Genomic DNA, 24240 nt, shown 5'->3' with positions numbered 1-24240 from the left:
TAGCTTTCTTTATTAAAGAAAATCATGATCTAATGCTGAGAGGCGCAGCCATATAAATGGAGATGCTGATTATGCAGGAAAGAAAACAGATAACTAGCAAGAACTAAGTATTTGAGAAGTAGGACCAGATGAGATCTAATATTCAAGTAAAGGTGGATCATTGATAATAATTAGAAAGTTTTATTCATTGTAACAAGAAAAAGAGAGTAGGGAGTAGATGCAAGTAGTTTTGTTGATTTGGTCATGAGAAAGAAAGGAAAAATGTGCCAGATAACTTCCATTTTTCTCGGTGATGTGTAAAGCAAAATATCAGTCGAAAGTAAAGGATTACTAGGTATAAAATGTGTGAGGAAGGTCAAGCGTAGCTGCTCTCGCCCGTAATCCCAACACTTTGGTAAACTGGGCAGGAAGATTGCTTGAACCCAAACATTTGAGACCAGTCTAGGCAACATAGCGAACTCATCTCTACAAATAAGTCACAAAATTAGTCTGGTATGGTGGTGCATGCCTGTAGTCCCAGCTACTCGGGAGGCTGAGGCAGAAGGATCACTTGAGCCCAAGACGTCGAGGCTGTAGAGATCCTTGATTGTGCCACTGCACTCCAGCCTAAGTGACAGAGTAAGACCCCAACTAAAAAATAATAATAATAAATAATATGAGGAGATAGAAGTTCAATAGCCATTTCAGAAAGAGTAATACATATTGTTAGAAAATATAATCAAATTGCTGGGCCCCAGTAAGTATCCATTTGAAATGTTTGACCATGACTTTGAGTTAGACTTTCAGCACAATTATATTGTTGTGTTCTCAGGCAGAATAGGAACTACATGAAGTCTGCAAGCTTTGATTTTCTCCCTTCGTAACTTAATAGGAGAAAGAAGGGAGGGAGCTAAAAAAGTCTGCAAAACAGAAATTGTAGCAATGCAGCATGAAATTCAAGCTGGCTACAGAGCATTTGACGGTGCAACAAGGCAACTGACAGCGAGAAAAAGAAGTGGTGATGCAGTTGTCGGTGATGAGGTTAACAGTATGACATGGAAATGGAGCAGATGGTGCTGCGAAGTAAACACATTGTAGGTGAGGAGATGGAGTGAGGGGGAATATTGTCTCAAATTGTTGTTGAAGTTACAAAAGTAGTGATAGGAGAAGAAATAAAAGGGAAGATGTTAAGTCAAATAATAAAGCCATAAATAAATGGGAGGGGAATGACTAGGGACAAGTAAATTAAAGTAACAAGAAGAGGTAGCAGAGGCAATAAGAAAATACAAAATTCACCTTGAAACGCTAAAAAGTAGAATAGAAACTCAGCAAAATCTTTTATTTTTATTTCTCAACTTTATATTCTTAAATCTTTCAAGGAACTATAGAAGTAACAAATTTTCTTTATTTTAAATTACCAGATGATAGGTCTACAAACATAGATGGCCTACACCAAGCCAAGACTTTCAAACCAAAGTAAATTTACCCCTACAGAGTGTTTAACTTTTTCAATATATATATATTGAAAAGTAGGAGTTGGTCATCTTTTTTTCTGTGAAAGTCCAGAAAGTAAATGTCTTAAGCTTTGTGGGATGTGCAGGCTCTATTTCAGCTACTAAACTCTGTAGCTGAAATGTGAAAGCAACCAAAGACAATATGTAAATAACTACTTGTGGGTTTGTGACACACAAAACTTTATTTATAAAAATAGGTGCTGGGCTAAATCTCACCTGCTGGTCATAGTTTGCTTACACCTGAGTTAGAGTCCAGCAACCAACTTAATTAGAATTTCAACTCTAAAGCTTAGGGGATCATAAAAATCAATAAGGATAATGTCTTTATAGTTATAGATCTAAATATATATTTAAGTAGACAGTATCTGAAATAGAGTTTTATACCTATGAATGTTTGGCCTTACAAATATTTGAAATTTTTGCAATTAAAAAAGACTGGGTTATTCAGTTATTTGGCATTCTAAAAACACAGCATATAAACATACCAAGTATTAACATACTCATCAGTAATGTTTCCTGTATGTATTTCTTCAAAAGATAAAATAAGATTTAAAGAATGTTTGGGGATGTAATTCTCCTCCTAGCTGCTCTTAGAGGAGTCCATTTAGATGCAGAATTGTACAATAGTCATTCACAATTTATAAAATGGAATAAAAAAGAGATTCAGATTAAAATTGCTTAGGTAACTTCCAGTTTCCAGTCTGGCAACTAAGGGGCGTGGAAGTTATCACTTTCATCTCCACAGGAAATAAATAAACTGACCAAACTGAAAATGAAAAACTGCTTTAGATCTATCGAGAATTGAGGTCATGAAGCCATCTGCCGTCCCCAAAGTTGGAAGGACAGACAGGCATATACAGAAAGTCACAATTTACCAGGGCCGAAGTGCAAGAGCAGACACTGCTCTTGGGTCAGTACTGGGGTAAGAAAATCAAAGTATAATTGACAAAGTGTTAGAGAGTTAGTTTGGACAGGTTAAGGTCTACCCCAGTCACCTTGGATTCAAACTGAAGAAAATCAAAGACAGAATCTTAAAAGACGTCAAAGAAAAAAAAAAACCTTGCCTATAGAGAAACAAGGATGAGATTATATCTGACTTCTCTTGAGACACCATGCAAGTAAAAAGAGTAGAACCAAATATTTATAGTGTGGAAAGAAAAAAAAATGCCAACATAGATTTCTATATCCTGTAAAGTTATCCTTCACAGGTGAGGGACAAATAAAGATTTTCTCAGACAAACAGAAATTGAAGGAATTTGTTGCCATTCGACCTGCCTTGCAAGAAATGCGAAAAAAAATCCTCCGGAAAGAAAATGATATATGTCAGGAACTCAGATCTGCATTTTATTAGTCTGCTTGTGCTGAAATGGCAAAATACCTGAAACTGGGTAGTTTATAATAATAGAAATTTATTTTTCATAGTCTAGAGGCTAGAAGTTCAAGATCAAGGCCCTGTGTCTAGTAAGGGATCATCCTATGCTTCTACTATGATGTCTTGTTTCTGGGTCCTTCGAAGGAAACAAACGCTGTCTTCACATGGCAAAAGATAAAAAATGACCAGGTAGCTCTCTGAAGACTCCTTTTTAAGTCATTAATCTCATTCACAAGGGCAGCACCCTCATGACTTAAACACTTTCTCAAACACCCCACCTCTTAATACCATCACTTTGAAGTTTAAGTTCCAACCTACGAATTTTGGAGGAACACATACATTCAAATTATAGCATGCATAAACAAAAGCTATTGGAGAAGAAGTAAATAAGGCAAAATATTCTATTGTTCATATTCTTAATTGATCTAATAGAGAACAGCTTATTTAAAATAATAGCAATAAAATATAACATCTACAATATTCAAAATAATAGCAGCAAAGGTGATTATAACTAATAGCTATGAGAAATGAATAAAAGCAGTGTTGCAGAAGTGGATAGGAAGAATTGTAAATACTGTTATAAGGTGCCTTTACTACCCATAAAGTGGTTTGTTATTATTTGAAAAAGTACTTGGATTAACTATAAATGTCTACTGCAAACTCTAAGGCAACTAAGAAAGGAAGAAAAATAATAATTGATAAACTAAGAAAAAATTGAATCATAAAGAATACTAAATAATAGTAAAACCATAGGAAATAGAAAAACTATGGAAGACAAGACAGTCAACAAAACAGTCAACAAATATGGAAGATATTATTCTAACTCTATTAATAATCACTTTAAATATCAAAAGTCAATGGTCTAAACACACTAACTAAAGGACAAAGACCATCAGAGTGAGTTTAAAAAAAAGAAAAAAGAAAACACCCAACTATTTGTTGTCCACAAAAAACAATGATTTAGGCCATACTTCTGTGATGTTTGGCCATAACTTGGGCCTTCCATACTGCTCCCATAAATACAACTTCTTTGCATAAACCACCACCACTTCTAGACACTGACCTTTAAATATGCCAGATTATATAGTAATTAAAATAATCATTCTTTCTCTCTGTATGAAAGTACAGACATCTCCTAATGTTGGTGGTATAATTAGACCACTCACCTAAATCTTTATTGACTGCCCTGTCAAATTTCTATCTGAGCCCAGTTATCTGGATGATAATGTCTGAATAGTAAGTCGTTTTTATCATGATAATGAGCACCCTGATTTTGATCTGATTTAGTAAACAAGATCAGCATCTAAAATCCCCGTAGAACTTGGCATAGCAGGGTCCGTACAGATCGAGCCACCATATACTTTGTACATGGTTTGTACTATTTGAGAAAATGGTCTACGACCAACCTATTGTATTTTCTGCAAAAGTGTCAGTTAGGTATATTTAACTCTCAATGTGTCTCTGCTTAGGTATGCCATGAAACTACCTGTAAACATTATTCATTTACTTTGGGAGAGGAATTATCTCTAATGTTGAGTCAGCAGACAACAAATTGCTTAACTCCAGAGAGTTAAAGAAACAGTTCCATGTTTATTAGAGAATTCGCTGTTTTAAACTTTTGATTCTATTTTCTGAGAGTCCTTGTGTCACAAGATAATTAAAAAATAGGATACAATAAGTGATCATCTCAGTTAACATGCAGTTATAACCCCCTAAACAGGTCAAAAGGACCAGCAATGCCTTCAAACTTTTTCTCTGGGGAATTGCATCGACAGTTATTTTCAAGCATTCATTTCCTTTTGATGATGGGTGCTATTTCTTATCACATTGGTGGTTTTCTCTGACACAAGATAAATGCACCATCTCTCTGATGATTGACCTAAGCAATTGCCAGTCTACTTATTTCATGAATTCAGCTACCTCTCTTAGGAGACAGATCAAGACATTTGCTCCAGCAACTGGGCTTGGGTTTTGTGTTTTGTTATCTTACTTGTTTTGGGAGCTAGCGGGTTCATAACTGCATAACACAATTAAATTACATATGAGTTGCCATCATTCAGAGCAATCGATTCTGCCCCATGTTGTCCCGAACAGTGTTGGTTTGATATCTAGACACCATCAGAAGACCTATTTACAGTGCTTCCTGTTATTGGTGTTAAGATAGATATTCATTAGTGCCACAGATGAATATATCACTGAAAAAAAGCATATTTAGTAACTCAGTAACTGGTAGAAATAAATGTAAATGCTCTTAAATTTCATAATTTTTATACTGTTTTGTCTTTCTACTTATAGAGAAAAGCATTTACTAGTTGCATGTCAATGATCAAACATGTAAGTTATGCCATTATACCCAATTGTTCCCCATTGGGTTTTGTTGGTTTACTTGTTTGTGGTTGCTTGCTTGTTTTACAAAATATTACTTCACTTTTTATGAACCTAAAGCATTTGGTTGCGTTTTGTAGCTCACACTAAAAAATGTGACTCGAATTTTAATTAAGTACACCCATTAAATTATCCTGATACACCTCCTCTAATATTGAGTCTTATGGAAATATTCCAAAAACATTAGCATGAAAGAACATATAAACTGCCTCTAACTGAATGAAAATTAAGCTAAAAATGCCAATGGATAGTCAATATCATTGCAATGAGAGAAAAAAATATGAAGTAGCAAAAGAATCATGCAGAATACTAATGTCTCTTGACATCTCTTGCAAGTGTAAGACAGACTTATACAATGTTCTCACTGTCAGGTTCAGTCTCTGCTCTCTGAGCTGCCAAGTGCTGGCAGTCATAAATCAGTCTGCAGAGGCAGGCTGCAGGCACAGCTACTTCACTGGCAAAGCCAATATTTTGTGCGAAGCCTGAAGGAAGTATTTTTGTCTAAAGCCTGACAAGCATCCATTCTACAGAATTTGATTAAAAACATCTATTAATGTCAATCTTTAAAAATAACAGTGAGAAGATAATAGATTTGTGAAATAATATAAAAAATGCATCGTTCTTTTCAGAATGAGTAAAAATGACAATTGAATGTAGGTAAATTACAAAAGAATTATGTCTATATTGCTAACATCCACAGAACTGAATATAAATAACAGTAGGATGTCTTTTTTATGTGTATAATTAAGTAGAAGAATATGGAAGGAGTATCAATTAGGATTAAGCTGGACTGCATATGTCTGAAAGCCCAGAATAACCAAGACTTAAACAAGATAGTTATTTCCCTCATAAAATTTTGAAAGTAGGCCAATAATATATATAGCAACTCCACACTGTCCTTTTAAAAGCAAGCTCCAACTTCTGTTCTCCATCCTCAGGATAGAACAACAATTCTTAACTTATCTCATGGTCCAACAGGGTTACTGAGGACCTATTCATCATATCAACATTCAAGCAGGAGACTCTTTTCCCCACCTAAAGCCATTTGTGACCATTTTTTTAATCCTCCTCACAGGAGAGTGCTAGAATTTGCAATATATTTAAAAGTTTCCAGAAATTTTATTCTCTAAGTTATCTAAGTTTTCCAGCCCTAATGAAAATTTTAAAGCTAGATCTCTAAGTGCTTCCTTTGTCAGGCTTCTTTATCTCAATGGATGCCCATTCTGTTTATATATCTTTATTTGTTCAATGCTTCTTTCTTTCTCACTGGCTGTTTAGAAGTGGGAGCCCCGGCTACATTCTTGTACCGGAAGTACTGATGCCATCTGTTACTTAAAGGACTTCACTAACATTGCTCTAATTCTCCCAGAAATGCTATTCCAGTTAAATAATATAATAAGAAGTGGTTAGTGAAGCCCAGGTGCTGCTGTGTTAAAATGTCAACCCTGACCTTTGAAAAAAAAAAAAGAAATTCAAGCAGAAAAGAAAAAGGAAGATGGAGAATAAAGAAAAGCACTTCAAGAAGTTTTCCCTGATGTCTCACAGAACAATTTTGCTTAAATGCCATTTGCTATGACTTAGTAACAAGGCCGCAACTTGGAGGAAGGGCATACATTTTTTTCATTGTTAATATATTTAAATTTATTTAGCATTAGTAAAGAAAATCCTTTTTTATTTTTCTTCTTTTTTAAAAAAAAATTTATTTTAAAGATGTGGGATACACATCTTTAAAAGACTTACAGGGTTAGGTATACAAATGTTCATGATGCAGGTACCCTTGTTGATGAGGTGTGCGGCCCCTCCCTCGGCAGAATCCTACTACTGCCAATCTCGCCTCCCCCAGGCAATTTCCCACTACTGACAATCCTTTTTTTATAGTGTTATAATAATTATCTAAGGTTCACTTATGTGTGAGAACATGTGATACTCAGTTCTTTGTTTCTGTGATAGATCACTCAGTACTATAGACTCTTAAGTCCATCCAAGTTGCTGTGATGTTTATGATGTCCTTCTTTATGGCTGAGTAATATGCCATCATGTATATGTACCACTTTTTTTATCCATGTCGCTTTCAATGGGCAGCATGATTGGTTCCATGTTTTTGCTATTGTGAACAATGCTGCAATAAACAGAAGTGTGCGGGTATCTTTTTCATGGCAGGATTTGAGTTCCTTCAGGTATATTCCAGTATGGAGACGGCAGGGTTCTATGGAAGGTCAATTTTTAGATCTTTTAGGAATTGTCAGGCTGTTTTCCACAGAGATTATACTGGTTTACATTCCCACCAACAATGTAGAAGTGTTCCCTTTTCCTCACATCCTTTCCAGCCTCTGTTGTTTTTTGATTTATTGATGATGGTCAATCTGACCGGAGTTAGGTGTTATCTCAGTGTGATTTTAATCTGCATGTCCTTGATGGCTAGTGAGGCTGAGTATTTTTTCATGTATCTGTTGGCTGCTCATATGCCTTCTTTTGAGAAGTGCCTATTCATCTCTTTTGCCCACTTTGTAATGGGGTTGTTTCTTTTTTCTTGTCTTTTTGGTACGTTTGAGTCCCTTGTAGATCCTAGATGTTTGACCTTTGTCAGACATACAGTTGGCAAATATTTTTGGCCAGATTGTGGACTGTCTCTCGGCTCTCTTGATGGTTTCTTTGGCTTTGCAGAAGCTTGTCAGTTTGATGAGGTCCCGCTTTTCTATCTTATCTCTTATGGCCTGAGCATTTCGGGTTTTGATCAGGAATTGGTTGCCAGTTCCAATTTCCATAAGGGTGTGTCCTGCATTTTCTAAGGTTGTTATAGTTTGAGATTTTACGTTTAAGTCTCTGATCCATTTAGAGTTGAATTTTGTGTATGGGGTTAAGTAGGGGTCCTGTTTCAATCTTCTGCATGTGGTCAGCCAGTTTTTCCAGCACCGTTTACTGAATAGGTTCTCCTCTCCCAGCGGTTGGTGGTGGAGGCTTTGTCAAGATGAGTTGGTTGAGAAATTGAGGTTTTGCTTCAGGAATCTCAATTCTACTCCATTGGTCTATATGCCTATTCTTGTACCAATACCATGCTGTTTTGATTATTGTAGCTTTATAATAGAGTTTAAAGTCTGAAAGTATGATTCCTCCCGCTTTGTTTTTGATTGTTTGTTTTTGTTTGTTTGTTTTGCTGAGGATTGTTTCGGCTATTCATGATTGTTTATGTTTCCATATGAATATATGAATTCCTGTATTGTCATTTGCAGGTCTGAGAGGGCATACTTTTCTTCTTTTTTTTTTTTGAGTTGGAGTCTCACTCTTGTCGCCCAGACTGGAGTGCAGTGGCATGTTCCCGGCCACCGCAGCCTCGACCTGTTGGGCTCTTGGGATTCTTCCTCCTCAACCTTTCAAGTAGCCAGAACTACAGGAGCATGCTAGCATGCCCGGCTATTTTAAATTGTTATTGTAGAGGTGAGGTCTTGTCAAGTTGCCTGGGTGCATCTCAAACCCTCGGGCTCAGGCAATCCACTCGCCTCAGCCTCCCAAAGTACTGGGTTTACAGGCTGAGCCACCGAGCCTGCCCTGGTCATATATTTTTAATAAGGTAGCAATATACTAACATTTAGGATTTATAACTTAAGAAAGAGAGAAAAACAAACAGTTTTATTTGTTTGGGATTTTTTTTTTAGAACCATCAAACTCATCCATAGAAATGAAAATAAGTAACTTTTTATTGTGACTGCTGCAAACACAGACTTAGGGTTTAGACAAGCAAGGTTGAAATCCAAGTTCTGCCAATTCTAACATTAGAAATAAGAGCAAGTTATTTATGCCTTCTATACTCTATTTTCCAGTTGCAAAATGGAAATAATGATAATATCTATCCTTATAACTGTTTTGGTGACTAAATAAAATCAAGTGTTTATAAATTGTTACATTTAATTTTCTCATATTTTGTTCGAGATATTTGTGTTTAAATACTTGAGAGATATTGGTCTGTAGTTTTCTCCTGTCTAATTTGTGTATGAGGATTATACTAATTTCATAAAATGAGCTGGGAAGTGTTTCCTTGTCTTCAACTTTCTGAAAGACATTTTGCAAAATTAATTTTAAATTAATTTTTAAAAATTAATTTTAAACTTTCAGTACAATTTTTTGGTAAAACTACCTGAATCTGAAAACTTTTTTTCAGAAGTTTTTAAATTACAAATACAATTTATTTTATAGTATAGAAATGTTCAGCTTGTCTATTTCAGCTTTGTTGAGTATTAGTAATTGATGGTTTTTGTGGAATTCGTTCATTTCTTCTAAGTTAACAAATTTATAAGTACTGAGTGAGTTGATTATAGTATTTCTTTGTTATCATTTTATTGCCTACAGAACCTACAGGTGATTTTGGTTGTCTCTTTTCTTACTTTTCTTCATCTTTCCAGAAGTTAATAAAATGCAATAATTTTTTCCAGAGAACTAGCTGTTTGTTTCATTAATTTTCTCTATTGTGTTCCTGTGTTCAATTTCATTCATTTCTGCTTTTGTCTTTAATACTTCCTTCTTTCTGTTTGCATTTTATTCAATTTTCTTTTCTTTTTTTAGTTTATGGAGGTAAGAAATTAGATTATCTATTCACACTCTCTCCTCTTCTCTAACGTAAGCAATCAATGCCATAAATTTTCTTCTCAACACTGCTTTAGCTAAATCTCACATCGTTTGATATGTTGTATATTTATTTTCATTCAATTTTATGTACTTTTTATTTTTTTTAATTTCCTTTTGGACCTCTGGATTATTTAGAATAATGTAGTTTATTTTTAAGTAATTGGAGATTTTCCTGTTATTTTTCTGCTATTGGTTTCCAGTTTGATTTCATTATCAGAGGATACACTTGGTATGACTTAAGCATTTTAAAATTTGGTTGAAGTTACCAACTCATCTTTGACGAAAACAAACATTGGAAAAAGCAAACCATATTTAGCAAATGGTGCTAGGAAAATTGGCTAACCACATGCAGAGAAATGAAACTGGACCCTTACCTATCAGCATATGCAAAAATTAACTCAAAATGGATCAAAGACTTAAATGTGATACCTCAACTGTAAGAATCTTTGAAGAAAACCTAAGGGACATCCTCCTAGACATAACTTAGGCATTGAATTTATGGCCAAGTCCTCAAGTGCAAATACAGCCTAATCTAAGAAATGACAGGTAGAACCCAATCAAGCTAAAAGGTTTTTGCACAGTAAAGAAATCATCAAGAGAGAAAAGAAACAATTCATAGCCGGTGGAAAAAATATTTTCAATCTATGCATCTGAAAAGAGCCTAGCATTCAGGATTTATAAGGAACTAAAACAAATTGACAGGAAAAAAGATAACCCCATTTAAAAATGGGCAAACAACATGACAGACACTTCTCAAAGGAAGAAATACACACAATGAACAAACATGAAAAATGTTCAACTTCACTAATTATCAAAGAAATTGCAGTGAAAACTATAATGAGATACTTCCTAACCTCAGTCAGGATAGCTGTCACTAAGAAGTCAAAAAACAACAGATGGTGAGGCAACAAAGAAAAGGAATACCTATACCCTCTTGGTGAGAATGTAAGCAAGTTCAACCATTGTGGGAAGGAGTGTGGCATCTTCTCAAAGAACTAAAAATTGAGCTACCTTACTATCCAGCAATCTCACTTCTGGGAATATATCCAGAGGAACATAAATTGCTCTGCCAAAAAGACACCTGCACACATGTGCTTATTGGAACACTATTCACAACAGCAAAAATATGGAACCAATCCAGATGTCCATTGAAAATGGACTGAATAAAGAAAATATGTTACATAGACATGATGGAATACTATACGGCTATAAAGAACAAAATTATGTACTTGCAGTAACATAGATATGCTGGAGAACATCATTCTAAGAGAACTATGACAGAAACAAAATAATGCAATATCACATATTCTCATTCATAAGTGGGTCCTAAATATTGGACAGCACTTTCAAAAAGGTGGAAACAAAACAAAATTTGAGCACTGCTAAAGGAGGGAGGGAATTAGGGGAAACAAGGGACACACAACTACGTATTTGGTACCATGTCCTCTGCTGGGGGAGAGAAGGGTTGCTAGAAGCCTTAACCTCACCTGCAAGGAATTTACTTATGTAGCAAATCCTCACATGTACCCTACAACTCTAAGATAAACGAAATAAATTTTTTTAAAAAGTAGAAAAATTGATGGAAGTTGTTTCATGAACAAGGATGTGTTCTCAATCTCAATGAATATTCCATGTGTAATTAAATAAAGATGTGCACTCTGCTAATTTGGAGTGGAGTGCTCTATATGTCAGTTAGATCCTACAGGTTGATTTTGTTTTGTTTCTCCATGTCCTTGATGATTTTCTGTCTAGTAGTTTTATCAGTTGTTAAATGAGGTATCAGAGTTCTCAAGGTGCACTGTAAATTAGTCTTTTGTCCTTTCAGTTTTGTCTTACATACTTTGTAGCTTTTTTTGGTAGCATACGACTTAAGGTTTTTTGTTGTTATTGATTGTTCCTTTTGTAATTTCCCTCTTTGTCTCTAATAATTTTCTTTGATCTGATGTCTACTTTATATATTAATAGTCACACTTTTTAAATTAATATTTCGTGATATATTTTTTTCTATGAATTTACTTTCAACCTACCTATATAACTATATTCGAAATGACTTTCTTGAATATAGTATGTAGTTGGGTCACGTATTGCTTTATTTCACTTGATCCATTCTGTCAATGTTCATCTTTAGTTGATGTATTTAGATCATCTATATTCATGATAATTATTGATATATGAGGACTCCAATCTTTCATTTTCATATTAGCTTTTTCTTACATTTCCTATGTTTCTTATTTTGCTTATTTCTCTTTCCTTATCTTCATTTTTTAGAGGTTTATTCAAACATTATTTAGGATTGCATCTTGATTTCTTTGTGTTGTTCTTTAATCTGTTGTATATAGTCTTCTTATTTGTTGATCTGGGTACTCAAATATACATTATGCAACATCACAGTCTACTGATATTGATATCACTTCCAATAAAATCTAAAATCCTTAATTCAATTTAGGACTCTTATACTCCTCCTTTTTTAAGTACAAATAAATATGCTTTCCTTGAGTATCTCCTCTACATATAGTCAGTACCACATCTCCCATTGATATAATTTTGCTTAAACTATAAAATACTATTTAACAAATTCAAAAAAGCTATCATTTAAAAACCCTTCAAGGTACCAAGAAAAGAACTTAATTCAAAACATCTTAAAGTATAAAGAAATCGTTTAAATAGGACTCAGTTTAATGTCTTTGCAGATCTCTTACTCTTCCTACTTCTGTGTGTTGCTTTTATTCTACAAATTTCCCATCTGTATAGGCCCAGAAAAAAAGTAAATTGATGTTCTGAAACTCACTCTTAAGAGTTAGAGGCATGACCCCCCAGTTGACCCTCAGGACCACCGTTGTGTCTTATTGGCTTATAATCTGGCCAAATGCTCATTTCTGAACTAATCTGTTTGGCTAAGGAAATTGAAGAAATTTACATTGCTTGAATAAATCATTGTGTGAAGGAAGAAAGCAGTAATCTGATTTAGATAAAATAATCAATGCCTACCATAAATCAGAAAAAAGAATGAATCTTCTCTCAGAGAATGACTGATGGAAACATTTTGGAGAAATAACCACACTATTCATGGGATTCATAAGCAGAGATCTAGAAAAAAGAAAAGCTCCTAATTTTCAAGTCTATAGGTGGGTCATTTGTATCTCTCACGCATCCATTACCAGTGTGTGTGGTATTCAGAAATTCTATACATTACATCTTGCCTAAGAAAGTAGCCCTAACCTATATTTGGTTCACATGAGTCTGAGATGAGTAAATACAACATATTAAAACATCTGTTTTAAACTACACTGCTCATCTATCTATGGTTAAATAAAGACTGTATTACAGTACTTAACAATAAATTAGACAGTGTTAAATATTATTAGATAAGTCAAATATTAAACAGTAATCATTTTATTAAATAACCAATTAAAGAATATTATTTTTAAATGGCAACAGTTTGATCAACACTCTAGGTTCTACCAATTTTAGAAAAAGCATGTCTATTAATTTTTAAGATGATACACTAATACAACAAATACCAATTTCTAGACAATTATCAACAATACTAGCAAAAATAAGTTGATTCTCAAAGGCAATAAATGGAATCAGAAATGCATTTGCTTTATCAAACAAATACTCACCAAGTAGCCATCATATATTTAGCATTTTATTATGCATATGTTAGAGAGACATGTCATTTCATAATGCAAAATTATGACTAAAGCCATCTGTTTCTGCTCAGCTATTTTATCCCCAGAATTGACAGTTGGTTTGTCTTAATGTAGCTGGCCCTTAAATTTGACATGCCAGTCAAGCTATCAGGAAAGGGCAAAATATAGAATTTGATATATCAGCAAAGCCATTACAAGAAAATCAGATAGAGAAGCCTATATATATATATATATATAGAGAGAGAGAGAGAGAATATATATATGCATGTGTATATGTATATGTATATACATGCATATGTATATGCATATACATATTCTGTACCTCATTTTTGCAATAGTTTTGCTGATATATATGTGTAAATATATATATGTATGTATATATAATAAATTCAGGATCACATTATATAGATTATTAAATAACTTTTTATTATCATATTCTAATAAAATGATGCAAGTTAGAGATACAGATAATTTTGTTTACACATAACAAGGTTAACATATGACTCAGATGATCTACATTTAAGAGATATACTAATATTAATTTTTAAAAGCACTCTGATTTAGAAAAACAAAAACAATTTTTAAAAAACCTCTAAAGTTATTCAAATAATTTAGGACTGGTCTTCTAATGATTTCTTCCCCAGGTGTAAGAAACATTCTACCTTAGATGTAAGGAACCTTAAGCAATTTCTTCACCATTACTTCTCTGCCAGAAGCCGCAACCCCTAAAGAGGCAAAACGGAGGTTACCTGAAAATGGGGAAAATGCTGACTGGGAGCAGAGCCCCAGTGGGAAGTGGCCATGCTGGAGGCAGAGCCCCATGGGTCCTATTGAAGGACTCCTTTTGGTCTTAAAGGAATGCGTGCTTAGGCTTGAAAAACACTTCCCTTGATAAATAGAACAATTAGCTAGAATGTGCAAGGATGTGGAATTAGCAGTAAACCTATGTATAGAAACGTAAAAAGGGCTCAACAGCAAAAATTTCCCTCTGAAGGGACAAGGTGATGTTTTACTACCCCCTTTCCCATGAAATTTTGCAATCTTTAGCTAAAAAGGAAAAACAAGTATTTCCTCATACCCTTTATAAGTAACAACATTGACAGTTGTGATTGATGAGGAAGTGAGAAACTGAGACAGAGTGTCTCCAAAAACAGGTGTTTTTGGGAAAAACAAGTCACAGACATGCCTTTTGATTTAAGAAACAATTAGAAAGAGGGTTGAAATTAAATTAAGGATTAGAATTAAATAAATAACAGTTATAATTAAAAGATAAATGTTTATTATAGATGTAGGTATTAGTTAAATACAAGTAATAGAAGGAATAGGAAATAATTAAGTTTTAAGGTAAATTTAAAATTATACACACTTAATGTAGGTTTAAAATTAAATACATTTAAGATTAGAAGTAAGATTAATTTCATATATAAGTGTAGATTTAGACTTAAGTTTTGTTTAGAAAAATAAAATGTAAAATAGGTGATAAGAAAATAGTAAGTGATATAGATAAGGCAATTAGAATTAAGAAAGTTAAATTTTTAAATTAATAGTAAAATTAATTAATACAGAGTATTAAGAATTCATAGTGGGTAAGATTAGGGTAGTTATATAAAAGAGAAAACAAGGCACTATATTGCTGCTAAAAGTGTATTAAGAAAATAGATTATAAAGGAAAAGAAATAGAATAGCGAAGGGAAGAGATTCAGTTGGCCTAGAGGTCACAGGTTGTGGCTGATAAATTCTTGGCAGCTGGTGTTTTGTTACATAAATAACACCACCGGTAGCAGAAAGGGACAAAATGAAACTTGTAAAGGTCAACTTCCCCATAAACAAAAGGAAAAAACATGATGTAAACATTTAATGTGTAATGTGTGCTGCATTTTTGTGAGTACAGGGGTCAGTTAAAAAACTATATAAGCATGTAAAAATTGAATAAAAATTGGCAGAGTCCTGAACTCTACCCAAGAAGTTGACTCCTGTCGTTCTTCTTCGCCATTCCTGATTCTCCCCATTCAGGCCCTGACTCTCTCCTGGAGCTGGACTCCGGCACTTCTCTATTTCACAAATGAGGAAATAGTCCATGTGAGGAAGTAGAAGAAAGGTCCCAATTACAGCTTGGGTGTGAAGACGCTATCTCCACTGTTCCAGACCATTTATCTCAGGCAAACCATTCCTTTGGTGTCTCCATATGCTCTGCTAACTTTCACCTCCATACAGTTGCTCACACTTTAACTCCTTTAGAACTCTAACGGAAATTATTTTTACTCAAACAATTCCCTAATTCTGCTTCTACTGATATTCAGCTTAAACTTGATAAATTCTAGGAAGCTATTCTTGATCATTCACACACCTCTTCAAGTTCCTTGTCTCTGATCATTAATACTCATTGTCTGTAAATGTATGTAGAGATGATTAATGCTATATTGCTTCATACTCATTATATATAGTTCTCTACCTTGTTAATTGTAAAAGTAATCTGGTGCAAAAGTAAATTACAAGTAACATGAGAATTTAACCATGGCAAATTTTAGGAATTATCTGCCAATTTTTCACTTCATTAAGGCTTTGATAAGTACTTTTTTTAATAGTAATTAACTTTTGAACTTCTATTAGTCTCATGCTAATTTAAACATCATAATAATGAGATCAAATAAGTATCAGATCTGCAAATACTCTCTATGAAATTTGAGTGTATTAAGTATGGACTAATACCACGAAAACATATGCAACTATGCTAACTGATCTGGCTTTTAATTTATTATTTCACATCTCAAGTGGTCTTCAGCAGATAGCACTGCTACTCACTGTACTTACCAAACTCTTTCACCCCCTTTCTCTGTTCTCCAACTTCCGGCAGCCCTCCACTCTTAGTAGGGGACTCTCATTTTTATCTCTGTGAGAAAATACACACTCTAAGAATGTAATTCCTACATCTTTCTACCATCTAACCACAAGCTTCCTGCTGATATATAACAGCCATATCATGTTCAACCTAAGAACAACCCTTCTGCTTTTGAATTGAGTCTAACTTCTCTTCTCTTCCTGAAGCTTATCTCCTGAAATTAATTATTCTCTCTCTCACATCAGCTATGCTTCTATCTATATCATCCACACCAGGATGGAAACTTGATGGAATTGATTCCATTTATTCAAAATACATCTTTAACCCTTCAACTTCTTTCATTTGGCACCTCATTTTTCTCTCCTTTTAATAGCAAAACTCTTTAAAAGAGATGTCTAATCACTGTCTCTCCTTTCTCATCTTTCACGAAACACTCTGAGAGTTTTTCCACCATCACTACGCTAAAATAAATCTCATCTAGGCTTCTGAGAGTCTTTTTATTCTTTTTTTTTTTTTTTTTGAGTTGAAGTCTCACTCTGTTGCCCAGACTGGAGTGCAGTGGCCGCTCCCAGCCACCGCAGCCTTGACCTGCTGGGCTCCGGCGATCCTTCCGCCTCAGCCTTCCAAGTAGCTGGAACAATAGGCGCGCGCTACCACACCTGGCTAATTTTTTGATTTATTGTAGAGATGAGGTCTCACCAAGTTGCCCAGGCAGGTCTCGAACCCACAGCCTCAAGCAATCCACTCACCTCAGCCTCCCAAGGCGTGTGATTACAGGCTGAACCACCAAGCCTGGCTTTTTATTCTAATCTAGTGGTCTGATACCTTATTATTCTTCATTTCACTCAGTCCTTAAAAATGACACAATAAAATCACTCTTCAACTGTTCACTATTCTACTGAAAACCTGTTTTTTACTCGGTCTGAGAGAATACACTCCCTTTCTTAACCTCTGACCCCACTAGATATTCTTTCTTAGTCTTATTTACTGTTTCCTCCTTTTCCATAGCTAAGTGTTGGGCTGCTCTGGACTTCAGATCTTGGCCTTCTTTCCTTCTCAGCATACACCTCCTCTCTCTATGATTTCATGCTGTAACATGGCTATCAAGATGATGGCTGCAAAATGTATGCTCTAGCTCGGGTCTTTCCCCTAGGGTTCTATGCTATTTATTTAATTTTCATTAGCATACCCAGTCACATCAAAATTTACACGAGCAAAAAAAATTTGAATTATAATAACCCCACTTTCCTGACCAGTCTTTCCAAACTTAGTGTAAGACCATTTGAATAATTAGGCCAAAACATATACACCATTATTTATTCTTTACTTCTCTATTCACATACACTCAATCAGAAAATTATACTTGCAAAATAGAACTGAAATGTGGCCACTTCACCCCATTGCTTCTTACTGGAAATGCATTCCAAACAGGTCTCCCTGTACCATTCAGAGGACTCTTTCAAAATTGAAAAAGAGACTCCTGCTCAAACCTTCCACTGGCTTTTAATAACACTTAGAATAAATCCTACTTTGTACATTCATCATGATCTAGTCTCTGCCTGTCTCTCCAAGCTCAGCTTTTCTTTTCCAGATCGCCAATCCAAATGCAAAACATTTTTTGGGTCATCTTTATATATACCTTCAGTCTAATAATTCTACCTTTAGTAATTTTTTGGAATAAAAAAGCAAGCACGATAATGTTGGATTTATAAAGAAATTCACAGTGATACTGATAATAACAATATGAAATGTCAAAATGATGTAAATAATGTGAAATGTAATAATAATATCACACAAAGAATAAATAAAATAATACGTTCAAGAACAAATTTATTGGCATGTGACAACATATAATATAAGCTTTTAAGCAAAACAGTTATAAAATAATCTATGTGGCATAGTCTTGAATTTATTATAATAAAAATGGGCACATATACATGGGAAATAAAATATATTTATTAATAAATTAATAGAAATAATTTTAGTATTGGAGAAAAGTTAATTTTTATTTTCTTATTTGAGCTTATTTAATTAATCTTGTTCTACAATAATGTGTGGTACTTGAGTAATAAAAAATGCATAACTATGCAATATTAAGAATCACATTTACAAGGAGATTCTGAAAACAAGGTCAGTTAATCAAGTGCTCATTTCTCTATTCTGTAAAACGCATGAGATTTACCTCTTCAAATGAATACCAGAACCTATGGATGACAGTACTTGATGCTTAGGTTCTATCAGGGTTCCAATAGAGAAGACTGGTACGTGGGTCCCTCCACCAGTGTCAGAATCTGATAGTAAGAATTGGAAAGAAGTTGATACTAAGAAGATCTATTATTTTTATATCTGGGGACTCCACAAAATAAAACAAATTTTGGTTTTATTTTGGTTCTACAGAGTCCCAAAAGGCAAGAGTGAGTAAAAGGGTGATGTCTTTTGGAGTCCCAAAAGGTAGGAACTAAGACATGGTAGAACAAAGAGACTTTTTTTAAGAACCTCAACACAGGAGAGCAACCTGCCTTTATCCCTCAAGAACAGAGACAGAAATGGGAAACGCATAGAAATGGGAAATCTGGACTCCTGCTGTTAGAGAATTGCAGCCACCATGTCTAAGAATACACGAGATAGCAACAAAGAAGTAGAGTGACCATCTGAAGAAGATTTGCAAGGATTTGCAAACCATCAAGAGAATAATTGGAATGACAGGACTTAGATTTGAGAAAGAAGAAAAATGAATTAAAATAAACTACTTGGGAATCTGGGAAGATGACGGCAGAGCCAGTCAGACTGTGTGAGTCTCTGTGTGAGTGAATGAGTATATGAAAAATCTTGTGTATATGTCTGTAAGTGGGCGTGTGAGTGGCTGACTGAGAGGGGATTTGGGAGCAAGTAGCCAGGTCTCTCCTGGTAAAGTGGCTGGTTGTTCAGCTGCTCTGCTTGGACCCTAGCACTTCCCGGATATAGAAGTTGGGTGCCATTTTTTTTTAATCAGCAAAACCTTTCCCAGTATGAAGCTGCCAAGAGTGGCTGCTGACTGCAATGTCTGCATCACCACTGCAGCACCTGGCCAGAAACTGGCAGCAAGGGCTGAAGAGGGAGCACACCAAGGGAACCAGAGGCAGAGACCCACTGGAGAAGACAAAGCAGGCACTCTGCTGCCATCTTGAAAACTGGGCAGAGAATTGCTCTAGCTTACAAACCACGAGGCAACAGACCTGATCGTGGTAACTGGCAGGTTACTACTCCAGGGGTAATTGTGACACAAAGAAAATATTCTGAAAAACAAATTTTGGAGGGCCAGGATAATTGCTGAGTCTCAGGCATCTCACCCCTACCCTGAATCAGCCATGGGACAAAGGGTGTGACCAGAAAAGGATGAGGAAGACCCTTCAAGAGATCAACAGTGGTACACACACGCACCCATTGCATCAACATATAGAATGGTACTGGGGAGTGGGTCTCGGGGAACCCATATACCAGTCAGTGAACATGATTTGCAAGTAGTTTCTGAATTCTAGCTCCCCATCTTCCACCTTACTTGGTTCTCAAAACAACAAGAGATAGCAAAACTTCCCACTTTAGCCATGTTTCAAAATAGAGCAAATTCAGAGCCCTGATCAGGAAAGAATAGAGAGCTGAGCAAACATCAGAAGCAAAAACTCCTCCCAATGTCACTGAAAAATGGAACTATAGAGAAAAGAAAGAGATCTGTCACAAATGAGGAAAAGTCAACAGATGAACACAGGCAATTCCCAGTGTACCAAAAAGACAAGGCCTAAAAAAACCATACTTCAGAGCCTAAACAAAGAAAACCACTAACAACTGGATCAATAACACAACGGGGATTAGGGAATGGATGGAAAGAGTGAATAAGACTCAAGAAAGACAAGATGCAACACTGAAAGAAGTTGTAACAGAGATTTTTGCCATAAAAAAGAATTCATCCAGGAAATAAATAACAATATGACAAGCACAAACAATAGATATAACAAGCTGAAGAAAAAATCCCAGGGCCAAAACATAGAATCAACCAAATCTGTAAAAAACAAAAACAAAAAATAGAAAGAAAACTCAGAAAGAAAGAGCAAAGTCTCTAAGAGATGTGCTATTATATCAAGAGACCAAACCTAAGCCAGATTGGTATCCCAGAAGAAGAAAGGGAAACAGAGTACACTTAGGGACAAGTATTCCTAGAGGTTATCCAAGAAAACTTTCCCCATCTCAACAGAGATGTGACCATCCAAATACAAGAGATTCAGAAAACCCACACACGATACCAAATGAGAAGACCAATCCCCAGACACATAGTAATTTGCTTACACAAAGTAGGTACAAAAGAAAAATCCTAAAGGCAGCAAGTCAGAAAGGTCAGTCTACCTACAGGGGAAGACCAATAAGAATAGCAGCAGATTTACTGACAGAAACTCTAAAAACTAGAAGGGACTAGAGTCCAATTTTCAAATTCCTCAAAGATAAACAATTTCAATCAAGAATTTTTTACCCAGCCAAGCTCAGTTTCATCAGTGATGGAGAATTAAAATCCTTCCCAGACATCCAATCCCTAAGAAATTATGAAACTTCCAGACCAGCTCTTCAGGAGTTGCTTAAAAAGATAATAAGCACACAAGAAAGAAAAGAAAGAAGGGCTACACACTTCCCAAGAGAACAGGAGAACACAGGATCAACAGAGAATGCATCATGACTGCAAACCTGAAAACACCCACATACATCAACCCAAAAATTAAAAGAAAACAACAAAAAAGAAAAAACCTTATGAGAACCACATGACCGTGATAAGAACTCATATTTAACAATAGGCTAAATGAACCACCAAAAAGACATAGAATGGTAAACTGGATTTAAAAAAAAACAAACAATAATTTGCTCATTCAGGAAATACATCTAACCACAAGGGACTCCCACAGACTCAAAGTTACAGGATGAAAAATGAATTTCTAGGTGAATGGATCACAAAAGAATTGTAGGAGTAGCGATCTTAATAGCAGATAACAAAGCCTATAATCAACCAAAGCTTTAAAAAGGTATAGAAGAACACTACATAAGAAACAAAGTGGGGGGTATCAAACTTCCAGACTAGATTTTACTATAGGGTTTCAATAATCAAAACAGACTGGTATTGGTTCAAGAACAGGCATATAGATCAACGGAACAGGATAGAGATTCTAGAAGCAAAACCTCAAATTCTCAGGCAAATTATCTTCAACAAAACCTCCACCACCAACCACTGGGGAGAGGAGAACCTGTTCAGTAAATGGTACTGGGAAATCTAGCTGACCACATGCAGAAAAATTAAACAAGATCCCTACCTATCACCTTCCCCAAATTCAACTGTAAATGGATCAAAGACCTAAACATAAAACCTCAAGCTATAAGAATCTTATAGGAGATACTCTTACAGAAATCAGAGTAGTCAAGCAATTCCTGATCAAAACCCCAGATGTCCATGACATAAGAGACAAGATAGGGGTAACCCTTTCAGATCCCCTCCCACTGTGGGAGCTTTTCTGTCCTTTCAATAAATTCTGCTTTCTAAAAAAGAGAGAGAGAGAGAGAGAGAGAGAAATAAGATAGACAACTGGGACCTCATTAAACTGAAAAGCTTTTGCAAAGCAAAAGAAACCATCAAGAGAGCAGGGAGATAGCCCTCAAAATGAGAGAAAATAATTGCCAACTGTATATCTGACAAAGGTCTAACATCCAGGATGTACAAGGAACTCACATGTGCTGAAAGGAAGAAAACAAACAGCCCCATTAAAAAGCGGTCAAAAGACACGAATAGACACTTCCCAACAGAAGATATACGGGCAGCCAGCAGACACATGAAAAAATGCTCAGCCTCACTAATCATCAGAGAAATGCAAATCAAATCCACATTGTGATACCACTCAACTTCAAAAGAATGATCATCATTAATAACTCAAAAAAACGACAGATACGGTAGAGGACCCAGAGAAAAGGGAATGCTTCTACATTGCTGGTGGAATGAAACTAGTTCTACTTCTATAGAAAACAGTGTGGCAATTCCTAAAAGAAATAGAAATCAACATTCCGTATGATCCAGCAATTCTCTTGCTGGGAATATGTCCAGAGGAACGCAAATCATTCTACAAAAAAGATTCCTGCGCACATGTTTATTGCAGCACTATTCACAATAGCAAAAGCATGGAACCAACCATGCTGAACATCAAAATTGGACTGGATAAAAAAATGTGGTACAATACATGGTGGAATATTACACAGTCATCAAGAAGGACAAACAAGAATTTTGTAGCAACTTGGATGGATTTAGAGTCCATAATACTCAGTGATCTATCACAGAAACAAAGAACTGGGTACCACATGTTCTTACTCATAAGTGGACCCTGAACATTTACCATAATAGTGTAAGAAAGTGTTTGGCAGTAGAGGGATACTGCCAGGGGAGGGGGCATATAGCATCAATAAGCATACCTGATCTCAAATGAGGCAAAGTGGGGACCAACGGGAGACCCAAACTTTACCTGTCCAATGACCACTTGTATATCTTTTTTTTTTTTTATTGGAGTCTCACTGTCACCCAGTATGGAGGGCAATGGCCCGCTCACGGCCACCATAGCCGTGACTCTCTGGGTTCAGGCGATCCTTCTGCCTAAGCCTTCCAAGTAGCTGAAACTACAGGCATACACCACCATGCCTGGCTAATTTTTATTTAATTATTGTAGAGATGAAGTCTCGACAAGTTGCCCATGCTGGTCTTGAACCCCTGGGCTTAGGCAGTCCTCTCTCCTCGGCCTCCCAAAGTGCTGGGATTATAGGAGTGAGCTACCACACCCGGCCTCACTTGTATATCTAATCCTGAATTGTACTCCACATCCTAGAATAAAAATAAATACATACAAGAAAAGAATACAACTCAAAAAAAGAAAGAAAATTAAAAGAGTGAATATATTTTTAAATATAAATAAGTACAATAAATACATTACTTGGCTTTCAAGTACAGTCTCCAAAATGAGAGACAAACAAATTAAAAAGACACTGAAACACAAAAATATTTCCAAGTGCACTTGTAGTTTTCTACTGCTGTGTATCAACAACAACTGCAATTTAAAATGCACACGTGTGTCTGCTCAGTTTCCGTGGATTGGGAGTACAGGTTAGAAGTGCTTGATCTTGCATTCAGGGTCCACAAGGCGGTGATGAAGCTGTCTGCTGAGCTCCAGCCTCGTCAGGAGATGGAACCACTCCAAACATTTTCGGATGGTTGACAACATTTATTTCCTCACAGGTATAGAATGTAAGGCCCTGGTTGCTCAGCGACTGTTGTCTGAAGGCTACTTCTGATTCCTGCCACAGAATCTCTCCAACACGACATTTTTCTTCTCCTGGGCCAGGAGGAGTGATAATCACTACCATTGTCTTATTTTATTGATTATAAATAAGACCCAAGTCCTACTTATAGTCAAAGAGAGAGAGAATGTACTGGAACTAAACGACAGATAGCAGACATTTTTTGATAACTGCTTAGGTCTGTCTGCCACACAAACTAAAATATAAAGAAAGGAACTAAATTAAAGAAAATGTATCATTAATGACACCTATCATAAGGAAGAAATATATCATGGCAGAGAGGAAAAATTAAGAGATTAAAATCATGAGGGAAAAAGTAAGGGAACTGAGTGATGGAGCCAGAAGACCTAACGCATGATAACCTGGGGTTTTAGGAGTCAAAAAGCTCACGAACACACACACACACACACACACACGACAAAAGAAATAGAAGGTAATGGAGATGTGGTAATTAAATAAATGACAGAAAATAATTGTCTTTACCTGATGGAAACAAAGTAATAAAAATGTTGAAATCCGAAAATCTAGTGG

Source organism: Carlito syrichta, unplaced genomic scaffold (genome assembly GCF_000164805.1).
Source record: "Carlito syrichta isolate Samal-C Ts95f unplaced genomic scaffold, Tarsius_syrichta-2.0.1 Scaffold303580, whole genome shotgun sequence".
In the NCBI taxonomy this organism is placed as follows: Eukaryota; Metazoa; Chordata; class Mammalia; order Primates; family Tarsiidae; genus Carlito; species Carlito syrichta.
The sequence above is the reverse complement of the archived record's forward strand: the minus strand, read 5'-3'. Positions refer to the sequence as shown.